Source organism: Amblyomma mixtum, chromosome 3 (genome assembly GCF_055824585.1).
Source record: "Amblyomma mixtum isolate Tamu chromosome 3, ASM5582458v1, whole genome shotgun sequence".
NCBI lineage: Eukaryota > Metazoa > Arthropoda > Arachnida > Ixodida > Ixodidae > Amblyomma > Amblyomma mixtum.
In genome coordinates, this window is record NC_143014.1 from 291562066 (window position 1) to 291585480 (window position 23415).

Here is a 23415-nt window from a genome sequence, read left to right on the forward strand (position 1 = left end):
AGAAATTCTAGAGGCCCGTGTACTGTGCGATGTTGGTGCACGTTAAAGAACCCCAGGTGGTCGAAATTTCCGGAGCCCTCCACTACGGCATCTCTCATAGCCTGAGTCGCTTTGGGACGTTAAACCCCATAAACCAAACCAAAATTTATTTAGAAATTTTCCTGCCAGTCGATTCAAACTCGGGACGTCCTTATCGAAAGAGACTGGCTTCCACCGTTTTGAAGCGAATGGCGGTGTAGCATAGCCTCTCCGCGCCCGAAAGTCTGTGTCGTCGCATGCATTCTACTTGCGTTAATCTGCCAGTGATGGCGACACCTGTACTCCGTTTTTTTTTTCCTAGCTTATAAAAACTCCGTTTTTGGTTAGAGCCTCTTTGTGAATTGAACCCCATCGAGGAAGGAAAGAACTTTTACGTCACATTTTTTGAAGCCGGCTCCCCCCCCTCCTTCGCCCCCCCCCCCCCCCCCACCTTACTTGCACGGCCGCTTGATGCAAGTATCTAGCGGCCGTGCTACTTGGCTGCCGTCTCAGTGCGCTTGCGCATGCGCCGCAGACAATGCAGCAGACGACGCCGCGGCGCCCATCGTTGCTATTGGCTGTGCCGTCGAACCAAATACTCCCAGCAGTCCTTGCGAAAGCGCGTGACTTCGGGCACACTTTCTGTCGTGCAGATCGGGTAGCGAGGGCCTCTCCTGAGTCTTCCATCCTTCATGCCGTACTCTATCGATACAGGCCAGCCTTTATTTTTTCTCAGCATTCATTCAGTCCAATTGCAAAGAGACTGATTCACCTAAATGGTATGGCAAAACAGCGCTGACGGACGGGACGGAAGAAGATGAGACAAACACATGCGCCTCATCAAACACATGACAAACACATGTTTGTCTCATCTTCTTCCGTCCCGTCCGTCAGCGCTGTTTTGCCGTACCATTCAACATGAACCAACCAGCCCGACTCAGCCCTCTCCTTGATTCACCTAAATGTTCACATTGATTACTATACAACCATTCGAAGATACACCAGCAAGTCATTTCCATGAATGTTCTCTCAGTGCTGATCAAAATTTAGCTTTCGAAATGCCTCCTGATAACTCGCTGTGCACTTGTGCGTGCTTATTGACGCAAAATCAGCAAAAAAGTAGTCATTGGTGATTTCGCGCTCCACTGGTAAAGCGGCCCCGTGGCATGGAGCATCGGTACTGTCTTAACTCTATTGTAGACTTTCTGAACAGGTTGGTAGAAAAGATGACGATGATGAGATTTCATGACGCAAAGGCGGCTTTTCCAAAGAGCACCATTGTTTCAAGCATTTCACCCACTGAAAATCCGTGCACCAGGTCAGGGGGAAGCTTGTACTCATTGTTCGACCGGTGGGTACCCGGTGGCACTGGGGATCGAACCCCGCACCTAAGACATAGGAGGGGAATGCCCAAACCACTGGGCCACTGCTTCGGGGATTCGCAGAAAAGAGAACTCCGTTTATTACCGCGGCATGATTTACTAAAGACTCTTAATTGTGTCCTCTTTTTTTTTCAAGTGCTGATTCAGGTATAAAAAAATTCAAGGGTGCACTTTGTTGACCTACAGTGCGGTGAGGCGAAAGCCTTTAGCGCGTGTTGCTGCTTGTGTCACTAATATGTGGTTAAGATGTTAAGTGCACAACTGTTTGTGAATCTTAAATGCTGCAGGCACTGAAGAGCGTTTGGGAGGCATCCGTCTGATTGGACGCCTTTCTGCAAACACTCTCCAGCGCCCTAGACAAGGAGAACAACACATGCGTTGGCAGGAAGTAGCGTAGCCATTAGCACGCTCGGCTGCGGAACGGAAGGATGGTGGTTTGAATCTCATCGTGCACAAAGATTTTCTTTTTTCTGGTCTGACTATAAAAAGCGTGACACCTCTGCTGACAACCTTCTGCTGACAACCTTCTGTCGACAACGATGAGACATTAAGGGCTGTAGCCCTAAAAAAAGGCGTCATCCGTTTCAACGAGACGCTAACTGCTCACGCGAAGTATAGACCTTATGCAAAATTGCTGCCATCTATCGGAGAAAAGAAGAACCAGCGGAAATCCGCCATGTTGGAGGATGACTGAAGCTCGTTCCGCCTCTGCTCTCTGGATTTAGGCGTGTCCTGCGTTAGCTTCCTTACTGCTGTGCTGGCTCGAAAATCTTATTTCCTGTCACTTGAGCCTGTAAACATGACTTAATGGTCAGTCGACCTGTTTCTGCTGCCCAAGTTTCCAAGCGACTTCGCAGACACTTACTACGCGTCCAAAACACTTTCCGAACGCCACCGGGTAGGGAGATAGAAGTTTTTCACGGAGTCCTATGTCAGTTTGCCGGCGCTGAACACCAAGAAATGTACGAAGCAAGTGTAATTTTCGTTTACGGCTAAAAATGTGCGCATTTCAGTCTAGTTTGAGTCAGTTTTTATTTGATTGGATACTTTTTGCGAACGGGCATGCCGCTTGAATTGCTGCTGTTGTGGTAGTGTTTTCTGTGTGTTGCGTCGACACCAAAAGCGAACGATAGTAAACTTCACGCTCATGTTGGCAGTGTCGAAAAAAGTGGCCTGTCAACATGCGACGCTTTTCATTTTCCTTGAAAAGTTCATACAGCATTTGTTTGTTTGCCCTAGTGCTCTAGCGCCCAGAGCCCCTAGTTTGCCCTAGTGCCCTAGCCAGAGAAAGAAAACACGTTATTTTTATTACCGGGCATATAGACCCCTAGGTCCTCGCACGACCCCACTACACAACTGTTTACCATTCTTGGACTATCGCCGTTAAAAACACGTAGCCCGTGAATGCAGCAGTGTCTATGGCTTTACCACGACGAGCAAGTCGTTGTGCACTGAGATTTTTGGAGGATTCTACATGCGTTATGCATTCCCGCTACTAGTTGGAACTATGGTACCGCTTGAGCGGCTTCCCTTACGGTCCTTTCTTCTTTTTTTTTTTACACAAAACAAGGTTTCGTGGAAACCGGTCGGTTAAGTGAAATCGCTACATGCAATCAAGCCGTTGCTCCACAAAATAGGCACCTTTCCCTGGTCTAACTGAAACGATTGACTGACTGACGTTCCGTGCCACGGGCACTTGACCCTTGCTGATGTTTCCGTCGAAACAAATATTCGCACTAAAAACTAACATGTGAAATCGCTGCGGCGGATAACGCTAGGAGCGACGGTTCTCACAAAGCGCGACCGGTACCACTGAACAGCTGATCACGATTACTTTATTGCGAGGCCGATAATCGCAGCACTTCAGGGCAATCGCAGGAGAAAAACTACTTTTGTGTGATATTTTCTTCGTGCCTACAAAGCTTATTTCTAATTTCATTTACTACATGGCGATAACGAAATGTGTTTCGCGACGTCTCGACATGTAGCGACGGTACTGCAACAGTTGTGTCGCCGATGTCGGGGATCGCAGTTCAAAAATAGAAATGCGCTCAAATCAAGCCCTCTTGCCTTTTTTTCCCTGGGCGTCTTTGTGACCCTTCTGCGTACAGCAAGCCACTAAGCAATATGTGGGCATACTGAGGACGGTGAAACTAAAGCGCGTGCGACGAGCGTGTACCAGTACGTGCTGTGAATCAGGCGGCTATCCTCCAACATGGCGGATCGCGCGCGGCGACCGCTAGATGGCAGTGCATTTCGCATAAGGTCTATAGCAAGTGCGTGTTTGACAGCTGCTCCCATGTATTCCTTTCGCCTGTAGCTAGCATGAACTGCGCACACGCTGTAGAAGCTGGCGGTTGATTTTCAACGAGTGGAAATCCGCTCTCGACGCCTGGTGCTCAAGTGTGAAGATGCCATAAGGATCGGTTTCACGTACTGTTGACAAGTCGCTTAACTAGCAGAAGTAAGGAAAGCAAAGCACCGCTATGCGTTTTTTTTTTTTTCACTCGAACAAAATTTAATAGACTCCTTTAGCAAACCGTGTACCGTGCTACAGTTGCCGTTGCCGGAATACCGGCAGCCCGCGCATCGTCAGTGGGCAAGCGCAGATCACCTCGAAGGCGCCAGATGGCGCCAGGTACTCGGCAGCTGCGCGCGCTCCAGCCGCATCCGGACCAACCATGTGCACTGGCGGTGGGCGAGTTACTGACATTTCGGTAGCGGCAGCGGTAACACGGTATGCTAAAGGTGTCTAATGACATGCCGGACGTTCCTCGGACAAGTCGTCTGCTATAAGAAAAAATAAAAGCAAGACAAGCGAAAAGCTACTGGAAACGAAATCAAGCAGAGAACGCGCGTATCCAATCGCACGTCAACGGCTCCAGTGCTGCTGTCTCCAGGTCACGAAGAAGGCAAGGGGTCCTGACAGTTGGTAATTCGAGACATAAATAAGAGTAATGAGCCTCACCCGCACCACTAAAGCATCGTGGGTTTACTCCCGATTGCAGCATAACTGATGAGGACGATCAAATGAGAACGGCTGGTTGGAATTTTACACTCCCGAAGGTGGAGGAAAATTAATAGGGAAAAGCTACTATAACGAACCACATCCAGGGCAGCGGGCATGGAGAGACTCCCCTGATCTCCCCTGGGAAATAATGGGTGTGTGTGAATGTGGTGCAAAGGGAAAGGGAATTCGTTGTGAGGCTTGGGTTATGGAAGTTTTGGCGGGAATGGGGACAGCGAGTTCTCTGGTTCTTTGATGTGTCTATCCTTCTTGCCTCCTTTCAAGGCCTGGCTGTCCTAACAGAGAGGCCACCAAGCGTTCTTCCAATGCGAGGTCTGTTAGAAAAGTATCCGACTTTATTTTTTTTTTTTTTTTGCGAACACCTGATGGATATGAAACAAGCGCGCTTACAGCAGCCGACCTTGAACCCTCGTGCGCATGCACGAATTTTTTCCCGCCTGCCGATAGCGTCAGTCGCTGGGAAGCAACGTTTGAGTGAGGGAGTGCGCAGTGCTCTCGTCGGTTTTTTGTTGCAAGGAAAATGGCGGAGCGAGAGGAGCAGCGCTACAACCTCAAATTTTGCCAGAAACTTGGCGATAGCCAAGGGGAAATTATTCGAAATGTTCAGACGGCTTTCGGTGATGATGCTATGAGCAGCACACAGATTAAGCAGTGGTGCAACTGGTTTACAGACGGCCGCACATCCGTGGAGAGAGAGCCACGCTCCGGTCGGCCGCCAACATGCCGAAATGACCAGGTAATTTCCGAAGTGAACGCTGTGGTGATGCGGGACTGTTGTGTGACTATCCGAGAAATTGCGGAAGAGGTGGACATCAGCAATTTTTCTGCACATTCCATTATCACCGAAGATTTGGCCATGGAGAGAGTTGCGGCGAAATTCGTGCCGAAGCTGCTGACGGTGGAGAAAAAGGAGCTTCGTGTTTGGATACCAGGCCACGCGGGGGTCTGGGGCAACGAAAGGGCGGACGAACTAGCTCGAGGGCTTACTATCCGAGTTGGGGGGTCACAAGCCCCGGAGGAGCTCTGGACTAGCCTAGGGGCTGGGTACTCTGAAACACTAAGTTTATACAGGGGGCTAAGATATAAATACCCCCCACCACACAAAGAGCTAAGCAAGGAAGAAGCCGCAAAATGGCGGAAGCTACAGACAGGCTCCTTCCCCAACTTATATATACTAAGCAAGATGTTCCCGACACAATACCGCGCCACATGCCCTTGGTGCGAAGCGAGGCCAACACTATACCACATAACATGGGAATGCGACAGAAACATATCGTTCCACAAACACGACACACCAAGTGCGGAGCAATGGGAGAGCCGGCTCACCAGCTGCGAGCTAGAGGCCCAAAGGGCACTCATAGCACACGCAAGCGAGGTGGCCAGACTCAGTGGAGCCCTGGACTAGGGGACCACCCAAGGCTAAGGAGGCAACCTCAAGACTTGAAGAGAAGACTTGAAGAAGACCTCCACCGCCGGCTAAATCTTAGAAATCAATAAAGTTTCTACTCACTCACTCACTCGTGTTGAAGTCTCACAGGAGATGCTGGATTCCACAAAAAGTTACCCTGACTTTACCGACGCCGTAATCACTAGTGAAGAGTCTTGGGTGTACGGTTACGACCCGGAAACCAAATCCCAGTCGTCACAGAGGACGCATTCCACGTCACCAAGACCAAAGAAGGCCCGACAAGTGCGCAGCAATGTCAAAGTGATGCTGACTGCTTTTCTGACTCCCTCTGTGGGGCACACCACGAGTACGCACCCCACAGGGTCAAAGAATGACTAAACAGTACTACAGGGATGTCCTCCATCGCCTACGCGGTGCTGTGCGGCGCAAGAGACCGGAATTGAGGTCAACAAGAAATTGGCGCATCCCTCGCGGCATTGCTCCTGCACATTCCTCGCATTTGATTCAGACTTTTCTGGCGAAAAACCACACTCCTGTAGTTCAACAGGCTCCTTACTCTCCTGATATGTCCCCCTACGACTTCTGGCTGTTTCCTAAAATCAAGAGGTCATTGAAAGGAGCGCGATTTCAGAAAAGAAAGTACATTATGGCTGCAACGACAGCAGAGCTAAATTCCATTCCGAAAAGGGTCTTTTCGGAATACTTCCAACAATGGCAGCACCGCTGGGAGATGCATATGGAGCCCCAAGGAGACTACTTTGAAGGTTATTAGGTTTCTAACGCTCCAGTTATGCCAGTTTTTTTTCTTCGGCCAAAGGTCGGATACTTTTCTAACAGACCTCGTATTGCGCCAATCCATGGGATGCCTGTTCACCACCGGGCGCGTCCGGTCTCTGACCTCGGAGGCCGGAAAAACCTAACGAGTGGGAAGCGACCTGGCAACCCTCCTCGACACCCGGTCCCATAGCCCGTACCAGTCGACTGGCCAGGGTCAGTCGGTTTCCCGGACTCCAGGAACGATTTCGGTGCCTATACTGTATTGCTCACTCCGATATGTTTTTCCGGTTTTCAGACACCGTAGTTTGCTCGATGTGATTCATTCTGAGATTCTCTCCGACGGCTGTCTTGGAGCGCGCCTCCAAGAGCCTGACCCGAGATTTTCCACGGAGGTACACGGTCCTCCACTTCTAGTTTGAACATGGCTCCGGGCAGCCGGTGATCCGCGCAGCGCCTCTCTCGGGCGCCTGGGTAACTATAGCGCGCAGGCGCCGTGGAATCCATAGGCGTGGCTTTCGCCGCGTCGTCTGCTACAGCGCGCCAGCACCGCCGGATTAACCTCGCCTTGCGGTGAAGAGCACTTTCGCACTGAGCGCGCAAAGCGCCGGGGTGATTACTGTTTCTGACACAGCAGCTACGTTCGAATGACATCCGAGTCGAATGACATTCGACAATTGGAATGACATTCGGACTCGACGGACTCCCGCGGTGCTACACGACACTTTCCAAACGCATTCGAAAGCCTCAGCTCGTTTTCAGTGTAGAACGACGACGACGGCGGCGGTCACACTAGTCCGACAACGACACTATATATCACGCTCAACAGCAGCATGTCATTATAGTGAAATATCTAGTTTACTATAATATCATTGTAATGGGACAGATTTGTCAGGCCAACGACACCGACGAATCCGATCGGCGGACGGTCAGCCTTGTCGGCGGCTGAGCGAAAGCACGATGATGAGGCGGCCGTGTGAATATGTTCGCGGTTCTAAATGAGCGATACGAACGGCTACATTTCACATGCGCACACCTGAACACTCACCAGCGATAAGCGCTTGCCAAATTAATTTCAGTCGACGACGGCTCCCTTCCCTTCCGCGACGACTAGGCCTAGCGAGTCCGCCGGGTTGGATCTGTGATTGCGGTGGTTGTGAGGAGCGAATCACAAGCTTTGGCGAATGCAAATGGTCACCGAGTGTAGTTTTGGCAACAGCGACCTGAAATCAACTATTGCTTACACCGCAGGGCACGTATACGAAGAACGGCAAACGCCGATGTGACCCAGACTGCCGAGTCAGGCTTTACGGCCAGCAGCAGTCGTCGCCGTCGCTAGCTTGTGGATAACAAGTTAGGCCGTTCCAGTTAAAGCAAATGGTCGCCAAACATACTTCTGCATGAAGTAGTTTGAAATAAAGTACTGGTCACGTCGGAAGAAGCCGGGACAAGAAGCGAGAAGCGCCGGTCGTGCTCGATGTCAACAACCCGGCTGTCGTGTTTCTCAAGCGTGCGATCGCATCATCGCTTCCGACACATTGTCGCACTGCGTAAACAAGCGCGGGTACAACTGGTAAAAAAGAAAACAGGTTGTTTAATAGAACTAAAACACAGATTACGTTCTATGTCATGAAAAGAGCTCTAGCTGTTCGTACGCAGCAATGTAAACAGTATGAGTACAGTCGTCCTCATCGGCGCACTCCTGTGAAAATTTCATGCTGACGCGGTTAATGTTCGTTGGTGTAATATTATCTTCAAGCATTCCCTCAGACAGAGCACGAGCTATTTCCTAAACAAACAGCAGAAAAAAGTGAGCAGCGGGTATCGAAATGAACAGCCACAGAGCCGAAAGCAGTCGCTCGGCTGTGGGCGGGGTGAAGCGACGGCAGCGGCGACGGCTATTGGTCGGTTCGGGCTCGAAGGCATTCCAAAATCTGGAATGTCTCCGCGTAGCTCCGTCGACTCGAATGTCATCCCAACCGAATGCCGTTCAAAAACGTCGTGTAGCAGCGCACGTTTGGCAGTCGAGTCGAATGACATTCGGTTGGAAGGCATTCGAAACGCCCGTGTAGCTGCGCGTGGTCGAAAGCTGCATCCGCGATGGCTAAGGCTTTTTCTTATCGTTTTCTTCTTGCAATCAACACGTAACAATAAGCTGATACGGAGAAAGACATCGTCCAAGTGGGAGTTCAAGCGGTTTACACTGAGGTCACTGCCATTACTTAGCTGCAATATTTTATCATTTGAAGCTATTCGTGCCCAGCAGCCAGAGTAAGCCGGCGACTCACGGGTGTCTTCATCCGCTCAAATTGTCATTCTGCAATGTTAGTACTAAATGTATGGCGCTACCTTGGAGGGAGACAAATATAAAGCCAGTATGAACACGAGCACTGCACGGTAAGAATCGTGAAAAAGAATGAACGAACGAAAAACATGGCCATGTTTTGCTCATATGCCCAGAAGAGTTTTTGCATATGACCAGCCACCGAAACCGGTGTAGAGACCATTGAAAATCATTTCCAGACGAGTGCATCGGTGTGCGAAATCTTCAGGCGTTATTTTAACAAATTCGTGAGCTTCCCAGCAACTTAGCTCCCTCTGTGTTAAGCTAAAGAACCAAATAAGAAAATTTCGCCTAACCTCACGTGCATTGCCAGTAAACATAATTTAGCACTGGCAAAGTACTGCGGTGCGGTACTTGAGGGGATTAAAGCACCCGTGAGTCGCCGGCTTACTCTGGCTGCTGGGCACGAATAGCTTCAAATGATAAAACATTGCAGCTAGTCATGGTAGTGGCCCTAGACTAAACCGCTTGAACTCCCACTTGGACGATGTCTTTCTCCGTATCAGCTTATTGTTACGTGTTGATTGCAAGAAGAAACGATAAGGAAAAGCCTTAGCCACCTCGGATGCTGCTCTCGACCACGCGCAGGTGCTGTGCTTCTAAGCTGCTGTGTCGGCAAGAGTAATCACTCCGGCGCTTTGCGCGCTCAGTGCGAAAGTGCTCTTCACCGCAAGGCGAGGTTAATCCGGCGGTGCTGGCGCGCTGTAGCAGACGACGCGGCGAAAGCCACGCCTATGGATTCCACGGCGCCCGAGAGAGGCGCCGCGCGGATCGCCGACTGCGTGGAGCAGTGTCGGATACAACTTAAGTCTGCAGTGAAGCTCCGCCCACATTCAGCCTCCGCGCACAGAATTCCTACACGTCAAAAAAGTAGTCCACTGCTTAAACATTTCTTGTTACCTAAACAAGAAGCTTATCCCAATAAAAAAATTACGAGCTCTAGAATTCTTACACACGGATTGTTTGATATAGTCAGACATTAAAAGCCTGACTTCGTTTACTGTTGCGATTAGCCAGCGGAGTAATACAGGACGCCGGGGACCGCGGCCCAGTGTTAGCAACTGCTGTTTTTTTAAGTTGTATCCTAATATAGTGGACGACCGTGTACATCCATGCGTTCACCAACCAACCAACCCCTAGCTTTCTCCTCATCTACAAAGCAGGGAGTATTCAAGGCCCCGCTGACTGGGCTCGTGCCAAGAACTTGGCTTGGGTGAGATGGCCCGGCTTACTCGCCGGTACTCTACAATATGACTTTTGCGTTTTCAGCACCCACTAACTCTCCTTTTCGTGGTGTCCCAGGGCAGGCCTAAGGCCACTTCACCGAGGCCGTCGCTTCAGAGATCCAGCAACCAGGACCCTCGCGACGAACCGACTATTCCTTAGCCGAAAACCACCACGTTGGTAGCTGGAAGGCACGCTCCCAGATGAAGGAGGGAGATCGCGCGGCGTGTATTCAAAAACTTGTAGTTTTCGCCACCTGCCGGGCCAGACTCCATGTGTCCAGCCTGCGCGTAGAACCAGGCCTGCCTCCGCTCAGGCATCGGACTTCATGGGCGTAACTGGCCCTTACAGTTTCATGGGAGGTCGCTGCTGCCTCCCGCGGGAATCGCAACCCCTACGGGTGGATACCGAAAGCAGGGTTACTGCGGGCAGGTAGTGGAAGGATTCGCTCCCACCAGAGGTCCTGACAGGTCGAAATTCAGCGTCGATGCGCTAACGAAGAGCGCATCCCAACACAACGCGTTATTCGCAGCATAGGTCGGCGAACTCTCTGAAGAGTCGACTCACTCGGGCTCACTCAGGCTCCCTTCACATCATGATCGAAGTCGTAAGTGAGTCCGGACTCGCATTCAGATCACGATCTGAGTCGTGAGTGAGTCCAGACTAAAGTACAGTTTACGATCTGACTCATGAGTGAGTACAGACGCACGTTCAGTTCACGACCTGAGTCGTGAGTATGGGCTCAGATTCAGATCATGATGCGAGTCGCGAGTACGGGCTCACATTCAGATCATGATCTGAGTCGTGGTGAGAGTGGGCTCATATTAAGACCGTGATTTGAGTCCTATTCAGTCTGGTAGAGTGGGGGCCTATCAAATACAAAAAATTAGAGATCAGCGCGGGGACCCGCATTGGGATATACGAAAGCATTGACGCCTCCTCGGCACTCTTTGCCTCTCTTTATTATTGTCTTTTGGTTTCTTAATTAATTTAACTACTTAATTAGCGTAATTATATCATGCTGTAATTAAAGATACATTTATTTACTCTGATCATACCTCCTTTTGCCTCAAACAACCATTTTGGTTTTTCAAATTTGGCGCCATTGTTGATTTCCCGTCCACTAACTATATCCCCGTCCAGCCTATTGAACCGTTTAATCGTTTATCCTGATAATTAATTAACTAATTAATCTATGTGCTCGATTAGTTATCCCTCATCATCATCAGCCCGACTACGCCCACTGCAGGGCAAAGGCAGCTCCCATGTCTCTCCAATTAGCCCTCTCCTATACCATCTGCGGCCACCGTATCCCCGCAAACTTCTTAATATCATCCGCCCACCTAACTTTCTGCCGCCCCCTGCTACGTTTGCCTTCTCTTGGAATCCACTCCGTTACCTTTAAAGACCAGCGGTTATCTTGCCTCCGCATTACATGCCCTGCCCAAGCCCATTTCTTTCTCTTGATTTAGACTAGAAAGTCATTAGCTCGCGTTTGTTCCCTCACCCACTCCGCCCGTTTCCAATCACTTAATGTTGCACCTATAATTTTTCTTTCCATAGCTCGCTGCGTTGTCCTTAACTTAAGCTGAACCCACTTTGTTAGCTTCCACGTTTCTGCCCCATATATGTGAGTACCAGTAAGATACAGCTGTTATATATTTTTCTCTTGAGGGAATCACTCATCAAATACATTTCAATAATTTCAAACTTTATTTTTCCTCCTTTGCCTATTTTTCCCCTATGTAGCCGTCCACGGCTGTTTTCCCGTCCACTCACTATATCGACGTTCGCGCTATTTCGACGTTTTTTTTACATTATTGCCTCTAATAAATTAACTAATAATCTTATCGACATAACTTTTTTTGCGCAGCATCCTCACACCGTCCTGTATCGATCACAACCATTCGTTTGATGCTACGTCTTCTGAGAACGCCACAACTGCTGCGGGCACGTTTTGGTGACACGATCCCGCCGAGCGAGCCTAGAAAATGTTTTCGCATTAATATGTCCGTGATGTGAGGTTGAACAATCCCACGATCCCAAATGGTTCACCTAGTCAGCCTGGGTGAGCCACGAGTTGAAATGTGGAAGTAACCTGAATGAGTGAGCGCAAATGAGTTGCGAGTCAAAATGAGTGAGTCCGGGTGAGTTGTGGGTCCAGGTGAGTCGCGAGTTGAAATGAGTTAGTGAACCTAGAACAGTCGTGAGTCTGAGACGTGAGTCGCTATGGGTGGTTGCCCCCGGATGACTGGTAAGTCTGAGCGAGCCCAAGTGATATATGAGCCTAAATGAGTTTGAGTTCAGGAGTTCGACTGAGCTCGGGCCTCTGTGAGTGTGAGTATGAGTGAGCCCGTAGGTTGACCAAACTCGTGCGGGTGAGTCTGAGTGAGCAGTCGTGATTTTGCCGACGTATGATTCACAGATTCAGCCCCACTGAGTGCACAACATCCTAGGAAAGCAACGTCAGGCCGACAACAGGCACTCCCTAAAAAGAGCATCGTAACTAAGCAATATAGCGTGTGACTGAGTTCAGGAAGCTCTCTGAAGGAAGCACGAGTCATTCCTCTTTACAAAGCGGGACGTAGAAGCCAAATTTCAAACTACCGCCCTATTTCCACCGTTTCTTGTACATCGAAAATGTTAGAGAAACATGTGTTAGGTGTTATGAATGCATTTGTGAAGAAGCACAGTATATTGAGCAAACATCAACATGGATTCATATCGGGCGCTGGAACGCAAGGTCTGCTAGAAAAACGGTCGGACTGACTTCATCGCAATTTAGATAGAAATGAAGTGTTATTTCGTTTGTTCTTTCAATAGAGTAAGCCATGAAATATTTACCAGTAAGTTATATTCCTACGGGTTTACAGATCCCTTTCTTTCGTTCCTTCAAAGCCACGTCTGACCTGTTACAAATAGTTTCATTGGGATGTGTTCAAAGCAGTTCCATCGGTCTTGAATGTGCAGTCCCGAAAGGCTTGCTTCCCTTGCTTTCAACCTTTATGTTAATGATGGGTGCGATGTTATCTCCTCTTCTCAACTGTGTCAATAGGCTGACGATACATTGCTTGTTCCAAATGATGTAGATTATTTCACTGCCGTTTCGAAGCTTCAAGATGAGTTTAGTTTAGTTTATGGGGTTTAACGTCCCAAAGCGACTAAGGCTATGAGAGACGACGTAGTGGAGGGCTCCGGAAATTTCGACCACCTGGGGTTCTTTAACGTGCACTGACATCGCACAGTACACGGGCCTCGAATTTCTCCTCCAAAGAAATTCAACCGCCACGGCCGGGATCGAACCCGCGTCCCTCGGGACAGCAGCCGAGCACCATATCCACTGAGCCACCGCGGCGGCCTAAGCTTCAAGATGATGCTATTAGGCTATCCGATTGTTGTGAATACAAAATTAATACAAATTAACCCAGCTAAAACTCCGTTTGTTTTCACAACCCTCACAGAATAGTGCCGTCGGATTGCACAATTTTTCTTCAGGCATCCAATTGTTCGCCTTGTTCTTGTTCTCCTTTTACCTGCGTTCTTTGCGTAAAATATCTCGACATTTATATTAATAGTAACCTGTCTTGGAATACGCACATGGCACGTGTGTGTAAGAGACTTCGCAGCGTCGCATGCCTGCTCTACAATATGAAACAGTTCATGCCTTTCTCAGTTAGAAAGCTAATATATCGCACGCCCTTGGTTACAGCGTTTTAAGATATGGCATCTGCTGATAATTGCTCCGCCACGTGGAAAAATAGAGTAATAGCGTTCTCGAAAACAGTGATAAAGGTGTCCTTTATAAACCCGATAAGCAAAGACTGGAAAGTATGTTTGAAGCCACGTTTTCAAACATTTTTGGGACAGTCCTTATAATATTATAACAGTTAAAGCTAAACCATTGATACACATAGCGCGTTACGTTGTGCCAAGAGTGCGCACTCATTTTGGAGATGCGAAGAGGCCCGTATTACGTCAGAGTATGCCTTCTCTGACTTCCCGCACAGTGCTAAGAAATGCACTGTTATCGGTAAAAAAAATTGTAACCGGAAGAGCTTCTAACTTTCTGCCTATTTTTTTCTTCCTTTCGCGAAGTTTCTACACTATGTATATTTAATCGTTCCAATGTTTATTTTAGTGTGCAAGTTTTAGTGCACCTGCGCATGGCTATATATTCTCTTTTGTTGTATTTCGTTCTCTATTGGGTATATTGTGCACTGGGATTGTCGCTGCTGCCGGGTGACACCCTACAAGCCCACTTGTGGGTTTTTGGTGTGCTCGTACAAGTCTGCAAATATAATATGAATAAAGTTTATTGTTGTTGTTATTACCTCTCTATTCTGGACATTCATGGTCCTTGGTCGCACGCTATGAAGAAGGGTTCAGAATGCCTCAGAAACGTCGGGTAATATCTACATCAAAGAAGGGTTAGCGTTTCTTTACATTTCCGCTGGGGTTCATTCAGGTGGATATGTTTGAACGTTCAAAGGACTACAGTCGCATGCAACTTAAGCCTGCATTGAAGCTCCGCCCACATTCAGGACTGGCGAACAGGATTCCTCCGTGACAAAAAGTAGACCGTCGTAAAATGCCTTCTTGCTACCTAAACAAGAAGCTAATCAGGAGAAGAAATTACGGACTTTAGAATTTTGATGCCTCGCTTGTTTGATACAGCAAAACTTTAAAAGTTGATTCCGTTCACTGTTGTAATTGCGAGCGGATTAATCAAGGAGGTTATATAGTCTTTATATAACCTCCTTGGGAGTAATACAGGACGCCGCGGACAGTGGCCAGTGTTATCAACTGCTGTTATTTATGTTTTATCTTACTATATAGATGAGCAGACACACACTCCTCGCCGGTTCGATGCTCTTCAACGCAATGTTCTTTATGGGGCCAGATAGTTATTAGAAGCAAAATACAAGCCCACTCACCCGTACGTTTGCATAGTCATATAATGCACAACCAAATTTGTTACATACCTATTGGCGAAAGCATTTTTGTCAGTTGTGCACACATAATTAATTTTATCATCACATGCGGTGATTACTAACCAGAGCAAACCTAATTTTACACGCTTTTTAGAGGTAAACAATAAATGCAAAATAATTTCTTTTATTCGTACGAGTATGTTGATCAACACTTGAGCTGAGTCTTTCGGCAAGAAAGTGTAGCAGAACTCATGACAACTTCAGCTCTTTACGTAATGCTAACGCCGATACAAGCTTTTCATCATGACCCCTGCAATAAGCATTCGGGACAACCAGAGAACGGCATACGCAGCAATCAGCGTCTCGCATAGTTCCTATTTGTAGGCCGTGTATGTCTCCATACACGGCTCGTTTGTCTCCTGAAGATACGCCGTTAGCGAACGAAATAGCGCATCCACCAACCGTTGCTATAGAGTAATTAGACACTTTTAGTTGGGCTTACGCAGTGAGCTTGCGCACGCATCGCTTACTGCGTTGCGTACGCTGTAAATGGTGTAAACACGACACTTTTAGCTGGATGTCCCGTAGCGTCCCTCAGGGGCAAACGTAACTAGTGACAAGATGCCAAAGCACATCAACGCTGTGTTGAAGAAATTTTCATCTGTAATTATTGATAACTAGGGCGGATGCATTGCGACCCTTTTTTCGTTCCAAGAAAAACTATGCAAATAGAACAAAATGTAACAAATGACTAAAAGCTAGACAACTGCTTCGCCAGGTGCCGTTCTGGCGAGGTAAACACACCGCCGTTAGTTAGGCCTAAGAGCTTGAAAATCGCCAAATTATATGAAAAAACAGGGGATATTTATCGCTTATACCTCTACGCGTGGGCTAGAGTGTGCGGAATGAAAGCGAACCGCTACCATTTGAGCGAGTTATCGCGTCGAAGAATCTAGCGCTGACATGTATTTATTCCGAAGCGGGCGAACAGGGCGCCGCCATCGTATCAACGCATCCCGCAACGTGCCCGTAGCGCGCGCACGCAACGGCACGATACGTGCGTACGTACGCAAGCGGACCAGCGGTGCGGAACGTTCTGCGCCGTCGCTACCCGCAACGTTCCTGCGTACGCCAGGCATTTTTCTCCCAGGAAATGCCCACGAACGCAGCAGCGTCCACCCGCACAGCCCGCACAGGAGCAGTGCGACACCGGGAACGTGATGGCGGACGATGCGTGGGGGAACCGGTTGGGGCGGCGTTGGCCCCTCGTAGGGATGACGCGCTACAACAGCAAGGAGTAGGGTGTATACGGTGTGCGCGCCCTCTCCGTTTAGAAGATGAACCTTAATCTGCAGAAGATGAGCAGTGTCTGCAGTGCGGAACAACTCACTTCTTCGAGTGAACGATGAGGTTCAGCAGGCTACATGAATTCTAGTTTCCATGGCTAAGACAACCTGCACTGCCAAGGTGACGCCCAAAATATTCCAGTGTGCGCCTAAAAGCTCCTGCTCTCAGCCGCTGGAGTCGCGTCAAAAGCGAGACCACAATCTGGACGATTAGAGTCGCGCTGTTTAGCTTATAATATTCCTCGCCTAGTACTCTGGACTTAGCCAAGTCAGCTGCAAACGCAACGAGTGGCTTCGACAGGGCGCTGAGGCTCATCATGTCACGGCAAACTTGAACGCGGGTTGATTATAAAAGCCAGCCGCACTGATCGGTTTGATACGCTCATGTCCGACCTAAGTACACTAGCCCTGACCAAAATGGCTGCAGAGGGCTGCACAGTTTGCTGCACGCAGTCCTTGAGTGTGCGGCCAGTGATGTGTGGCTTCCAGTGAAGTGATACGGAGTCGCCTGCTTCAAACGCTGGTTGAGACCTTCTACCACGAGCACCAGGGGTGGTATTCTGCCGGTGTCGCCTTTTGCGACATGTCGCATATGGGCGGGGCCTAAAAAAGTGCTTACAGATGCTCGAAGAAACGGAAAAAGCCGCCGGCACTTTCGTCTGCGGTGCATTCATTCACTCCGAGAAGCGACAATTTACCACTGCTGATTCACTAGCAGCAGTAGTTTCGTATCTTTTATAGCAAGAATATTTGCCATCACATGACGTCTAATGTTCAGAAAAACATTTGCAAATTTAATATAAACTCGCTTTACTTCATTTAAGTCTATAAAACACCGCGAAAAAGCTCCAAATCTATTTTTCTTTCGTTCCGGACGGTTGTGCTAGGTTTCGGCTGCGTTTCGGGCAGTTGCAGACGGTAGCAGTGTAGCTGGAGGTCCCATTAGGCTTGCGCGCTCCAGAATCGAGAGCGTATCTAAAAAACTAGGCTGAATTGCAGCTTAAACTTTATCTTCGAAGCAAGGTAAGTCATAGCGAAAAGTAACAACACCAGTAGTTGCCGGTAAACATGCCGACCGGAATCGCAAGGACTGCTGAATTGGCTGAAGCGGGCGGCTCTCGCTTGAAAGGACGTCGCCATGTTTTCACGCCAAGGGCGCAAAAGCCGCAACTGCCATTGCGTTCGTACGCTAACGGTAGCCCGTCGCCCGCGCGAATCGCTTCAGCGCATTCCGTTGTTCGACTAAGCGTAGTAAATTGGGGCGACGTCACGATGACGTAGAAGGAAGGCGGATCCGTGTCGTCATGCCGCCGTCACCGCGGCTCGAGCCAATCAGCGAACTGCGACTGCGACATGTCGCAAAAGGCGACACCGGGAGAATACCACCCCAGTGCATACTGAGCAGGCTTATCTGGGTTAGATGATTTTTTCGGCGGCGGAAATTGGTCAGGACCGATCGGCCTCGCCGCGCCGCTTTCCGCTCCGGTCGGCGTCAAAAGCGGCCGAATCCGCTTCGCTCGCCGGATTTCTGGGCAAGTGTGAACGGGTCTTTAGAGAGCGCTCATAAACAAACAGGGCGGCGCACTGCACGGCCACTTCAGACCATACGCAGCATCGCCGCTGCAATTTTCGGTGCCATTTCCAGCTCTAAATGAAGGCATTCACTTTTAATTCGCATACTCTCGCTCATACATCGAGGTTTAAGTGACAACCAGCCTATATTTTAAAGATAATTCAGCGATTTTCGCCGTCTACATAAACAAAATAGCAACGACAACACTGCAGTTCTTCCGCTTTGCGCCAGCTTTAGCATTTTCCTTTGTTTTCATAGTTGCCTTTCTTGAAAAAAAATTAACATACTGGTAATTCTTTTGTCATATTCATTAATAAAAGCAGAAAAAAAAGTTTCTCCAGCCCAGAGTCACGGCCGCCTCGATCACGCGCGCGCGGCGGGGCTTCGCCGCGCGCTCGATCCAGGTGGCCGTGTCAGAGTCAAAGCATTTTGATTTACTGTGACTAGATGGCGCCACTGTGTTTGCATCCAAACATACAAAGAACCGACGCTGCGCACGGCAAGCAGAAGGTGTCGCAGCTGCGTTTTTTTACAGCCTTCGCAAGCTTGCTGCGTTTTGTGTAGTAAAATTGTCTACTGGCCAGGGTATTGAGCCGGTCCTTAGCAGAAAAGTAGTGTGCACGGCTACATATACAGAGAAAAATATGATTAAGTGCATGCAGCATCTTACTTCAAAGGAATGCTTGCAATGCATGCGTATTTTTGCTTGTAATAAATGCTGGGGCATCTGCCATCATCATCACTTGTTTTCGCCTTACGATAACTAGTTAGGGAAAGGCGGCATGCTTAAACGTCTTGTGGCGTGCGCAGCGCTAACCGGAAAGTCCGGCGTCCGGTAACACGGTAAATGGCAACGTAAACACGGTAACGATACAACGACATAGCTACGCAAAAGTTACGGCGGGCGCAAAGAGGGCAACTGCATAATTTTTACAAATCGACGAGCTTAAAGGGCCGGAATGGAAGGGCCGGAACTTGCAGGTAAAGCATGCGAAGTTCTTTCGCGCTGGCATTCGAAATGGTGCCGCAATTGCTGATTAAAACGCGGCAGCCTTCAAGCTTCGCCGTAGCGCACAGCGCCAAGGGAGGGGGGGGGGGGGGGGGGGCGCAACATTGCTAAAGCATGAACGCTTGCTTTCAAGGCAAAAAAAAAAAAAGCGAATGCCACCGAAGGTAAAGGCGCCGATCCTTATAGTTGACGGCAGCGGAAATTTGAAATCTTACCTTCCATGACGCCACACTGACTTCTCCCTGCTCCCCGATGCTACGAGGAGAAGCCTAAAATTGAATCGTCGATTAAGTCACTATTATAAATGCTAGCATAGAAAGACTGGCACGCTTTACCTATAGGCTGTATACAGCCTATATGATTTGAATAAGGGAATAACGCACAATTCTCAAAAAGTGCGGCTGTTTAAGTTCTATGAATGTGAAAGCATAGTGAAGGCCTTTACCATACAGGCATTTGGCCTAAAGGCCATACTATGAGCACCTTTGACGTAAAGGCATTTGTTATAAAAGCATTTGACATAAAGGCTTTCAACCTAAAGGCATTTACCACTAAGGTATTCACCCTAAAGGTCATTGACCTAACGGCATTTACCATAAAGGCATTCAACCTAAAAGCCTTTATCATTGCCATTGTCATTAATGACCCTCATCATTATTTAGTAACCTCCTTTATTATTCCTAAACTTCCACTATCTCTCTCGACACCAGTAGACAACTGTCGGCGCTCGCTGCTCGGGGTTATAGCCCTGTGGACTGTGGGTCGTGCCGACGCCACGAGTTTAGCGCGTGTTTACGTGTTCTTCGCTTCCGTCATTGATGCGCTCCATCACCTAAGGTGTGTGGGTGTGTGCTGTGTGTGCATCACTACTCACATTTTCCCTCTACCAGACAGTACCTGCGGTCTATGACACGCATTGTTACTCGTTAAGGTGACATCTGAGGGTAGAAGACAAGGTAGAGTGCGGGATGGAAACCGGTACTGATAAGCAGATTTATGCGCTGGTGTGTCGTTTGTCGCCCTCTTTAATGTGCGATACCATCTATGATAGTTTTATGTGTCAGGTTTTAGATTTAGTTGATTTGAATCGATGGTGCAGTGATGTGCAAGCGGCAACCGGATCGGCAGCTGTAGACTGAAGGCTGTCCAGGCGAAGCGCGTGTTTTCGATCACCAGTACGTCTTCGGCATCCATGCGCTGAGCTGGCTATTGTCCCCCTTAAACACATCTCGTGTACGGGAATGTAAGCACGACCGCTACCAATTTAAGTTGCAATTTCCGCACGTATGTCAAGGGATCGGCGGGGTAAAGGCCTGACCGTATAGTGCCTTTCTGCTGTTGGCATCTGCCTGAATCACAGCAAAATATACACGATTTTATTACATTCGACGACAATTGACCAAACGGCTGCGCGACGTTGTAACACGCGCCGAGAGCCTCCGAATGAAATAAACGCGACTTCGGGCCGCAGAATTCGTGAAAGCTGGCTTCTCTGCTAATATTTATTCTAGCTTAGATAAATTAAGCGAAAATACATTTTTATGTGCCAGATAGCATAAACCATCACAAAATTTATTTTCTTTTTAGCCCAGCGACTCAGTTTGAGCTAACAGTGCTAATTTGTTGATGTGACTGGCGCCCCACCACGTAGGCGACAACGAAGCCTTGTTTGTGAGGGTGCTTTGCAGCCCGCAAGGATTGAAAGGGCATTGGAATTGGAATCACAGGGTAGCCATACTCCTAATGCTTGATACTGACCAAAAAAGTTTCCTTTGCGATGGAGCACCAAGACAGCAGCGATATAAGCACGAGCGCGTACTAAGCGCCGGCGCATATAACGTGAATGTCAAATGAAATGTCGCGGTAAGCGCATCAATTTTATCCCTTTGATAACTCAAAGACTTCCTGCAACACGACCACGGTGTGGAAGTATGCTTGACAATGTTTTTTTTTTTTTTTTTGCGCCCAAAGGGCAGTAAATCGCACGCGGCCGCGGAGCTGCCGCAGCCCCGCAGTCCAAGAAACGCCCACACCGCAGCGAGCCAGTCGGCGGAAAATGGCCGCGCCGGAGAGCGGCTCTGGATTCTGGTCTTATCTTGCACACGCAATGCCGTCTATGATCTGCCTCACATCGTTGTCAAGTTGGAATGTGGGATCACGCAATTGTGCATTCGCATGCAGGTCAGCGGCAGTTGTTTTCTTTCTATAGCGTGCTTTAATTTCTGGGCTTCAGAGCGCATGAGGGAAAAAATATTTTTTTCAGATTGAGTCAACCTCGCTGAGGCGACTTGTCCAAAGCTTCGAGGAGCAACGAACCTGCAAAACGCTCGTCTTGTCGCAACGGTGCGCTGGCTATTAACCGATTAACACGATCTTCTTCCGCATTCCTGAGATAATCGTAGGCATGCCAGTGCGAGCGCTCCAAGACTCTCAGTGCGAATCGGCGCCAGCTGTGGCTGGCTCGCATTCAGCGCGGTGGTTTGGACCCTGACAACCCCAATTTACTTGCGTGCGGAGCGCACTTTGTGACAGGTAAAAGAGTTGTGCCGTGAACTAAATGTTTGCGGAAAGGTGGGAAGCAAGGTCTACGCACTGAGGTGAATCTTGCTGTTTTGATCGAAGCCATCCGATTTGTTTGACAACACAATCCCAGACTGGGTCCCGTGTCGCTGCATCTGGGCTACAGCACTAGGCAAGCCGGTTCGGATCGGCACGACTGCAGCGAGCAACGACGGCAGATAAAGCGGCGTGCCGAGCTTTTCATAGGCGCATCGCAGACATGCTATTCACCCACCTGACGGAGAAATCCTTGCGTACCTCCATTGATTACAAGGCTTTCATTTCTTCCAACGTCACAAAGCTGGAAGAGTACGCCATATCCCCATGGGTCACTTCGGGGAACACAAACGTGTCGACTCCCGGTCGCAGTGGGCGTACGGATCCATATCGTCGCAAATTTTCACTTTGTGTGCGTAGCGTACGCGCGCCGATCGAATAAGTTCAGAGTAGTAGCCTGCACTGATTGGTTCATTTCCTCTCTGGAGTAGGCATCGCGCCCGAAAGGATAAGAAAATAATCCAAATCATCCCAGGAGCGGTCAGGCATCAAGGGAGAACGGGCGGGGACGACCGAGTGGTTCGGCAGCTTAGCCACCAACGCTTGATGGGGGCGTAAGTGGCTTCACGTGCAAGCTATGTATAAAGACATTTTCTTTAAATGGCTTCCTGGATCGTATATATTCCGACTGCACTGAAAAGTGCGACAAGCCTGCGGTGTCTTTAGAGATGGGCATTCACTCTGAACTGAGTATTCCGCTTCTGATCGAATGTGTGCGCGCGGAAGCTTGGTGGACTCATCGCACTCCCGCCCTCAGTGCATACGCCCTGGGAATTGTACTTACTCTTCGGAATTCGCTTCTCTATTTCACACCAATCATAACTGCGGCTGGATCGATCGCGGCCGATACATATTGCTAGCGGTACCAATGCGTTGCTTCATACGTCGTTGGGCAAATCTGCGCTCGTAGGATTGAATACCTTCGGATAAAAACAGTTACTGGGAAAAGTTGCGGGTAAATTTGACAAGGTAAGTTGTTGGGCGAGTTGGTTCCGATATCCCATGACTACAGCGCGACCAACGAGACAAGAAGGAGGAACAGGCAGGGACACAACACAGCGCTGTGTTGTGTCCCTGTCTGTTCCTTCTTCTTGTAGCCGCCGCGGTGGCTCAGTGGCTATGGTGCTCGGCTGCTGTCCCAAAAGACGTGGGTTCGATCCCGGCCGCGGCGGCTGGAATTTCTTTGGAGGAGAAATTCTAGAGGCCCGTGTACTGTGCGATGTCAGTGCACGTTAAAGAACCCCAGGTGGTCGAAATTTCCGGAGCCCTTCACTACGGCGTCTCTCATAGCCTCAGTCGCTTTGGGACGTTAAACCCCATAAACCAAACCAAACCAAACCAAACCTTCTTCTTGTCCCATTGGTTGCGCTGCTGTCATGGAATTGCATGCAAACACGCCAGGCATGTTTATTGTTGCTCCGCCGTGTTGCGTTGGCGAGTTTATCCCGCAAAAATTGCGTCCAGATTAGACTCTGTGTTAAGTACAAGCCAGCGTTCGTCGACCGGCCATGTGATACTTGCTATTCGTCTTTTTGTCGGCACATAAGCTTTCGTGCGGATGCGTCGCCGTCCAACTTTCACCTGAGTAAAGATAGATTTTGTGGGGATACACATGAATCCCCTGCCCCATTGTAACGGCCGCGCGTAATTATCACGCGATGCTATGCGCGCGCCGTTCGGGAGGTTTTGCGAGGGAGGGCACTCTCGCCACTCCGCTTCCTTTCGCTCCCCGCCGCGACGCCGCCGCGGAGGCTTTCCCTCT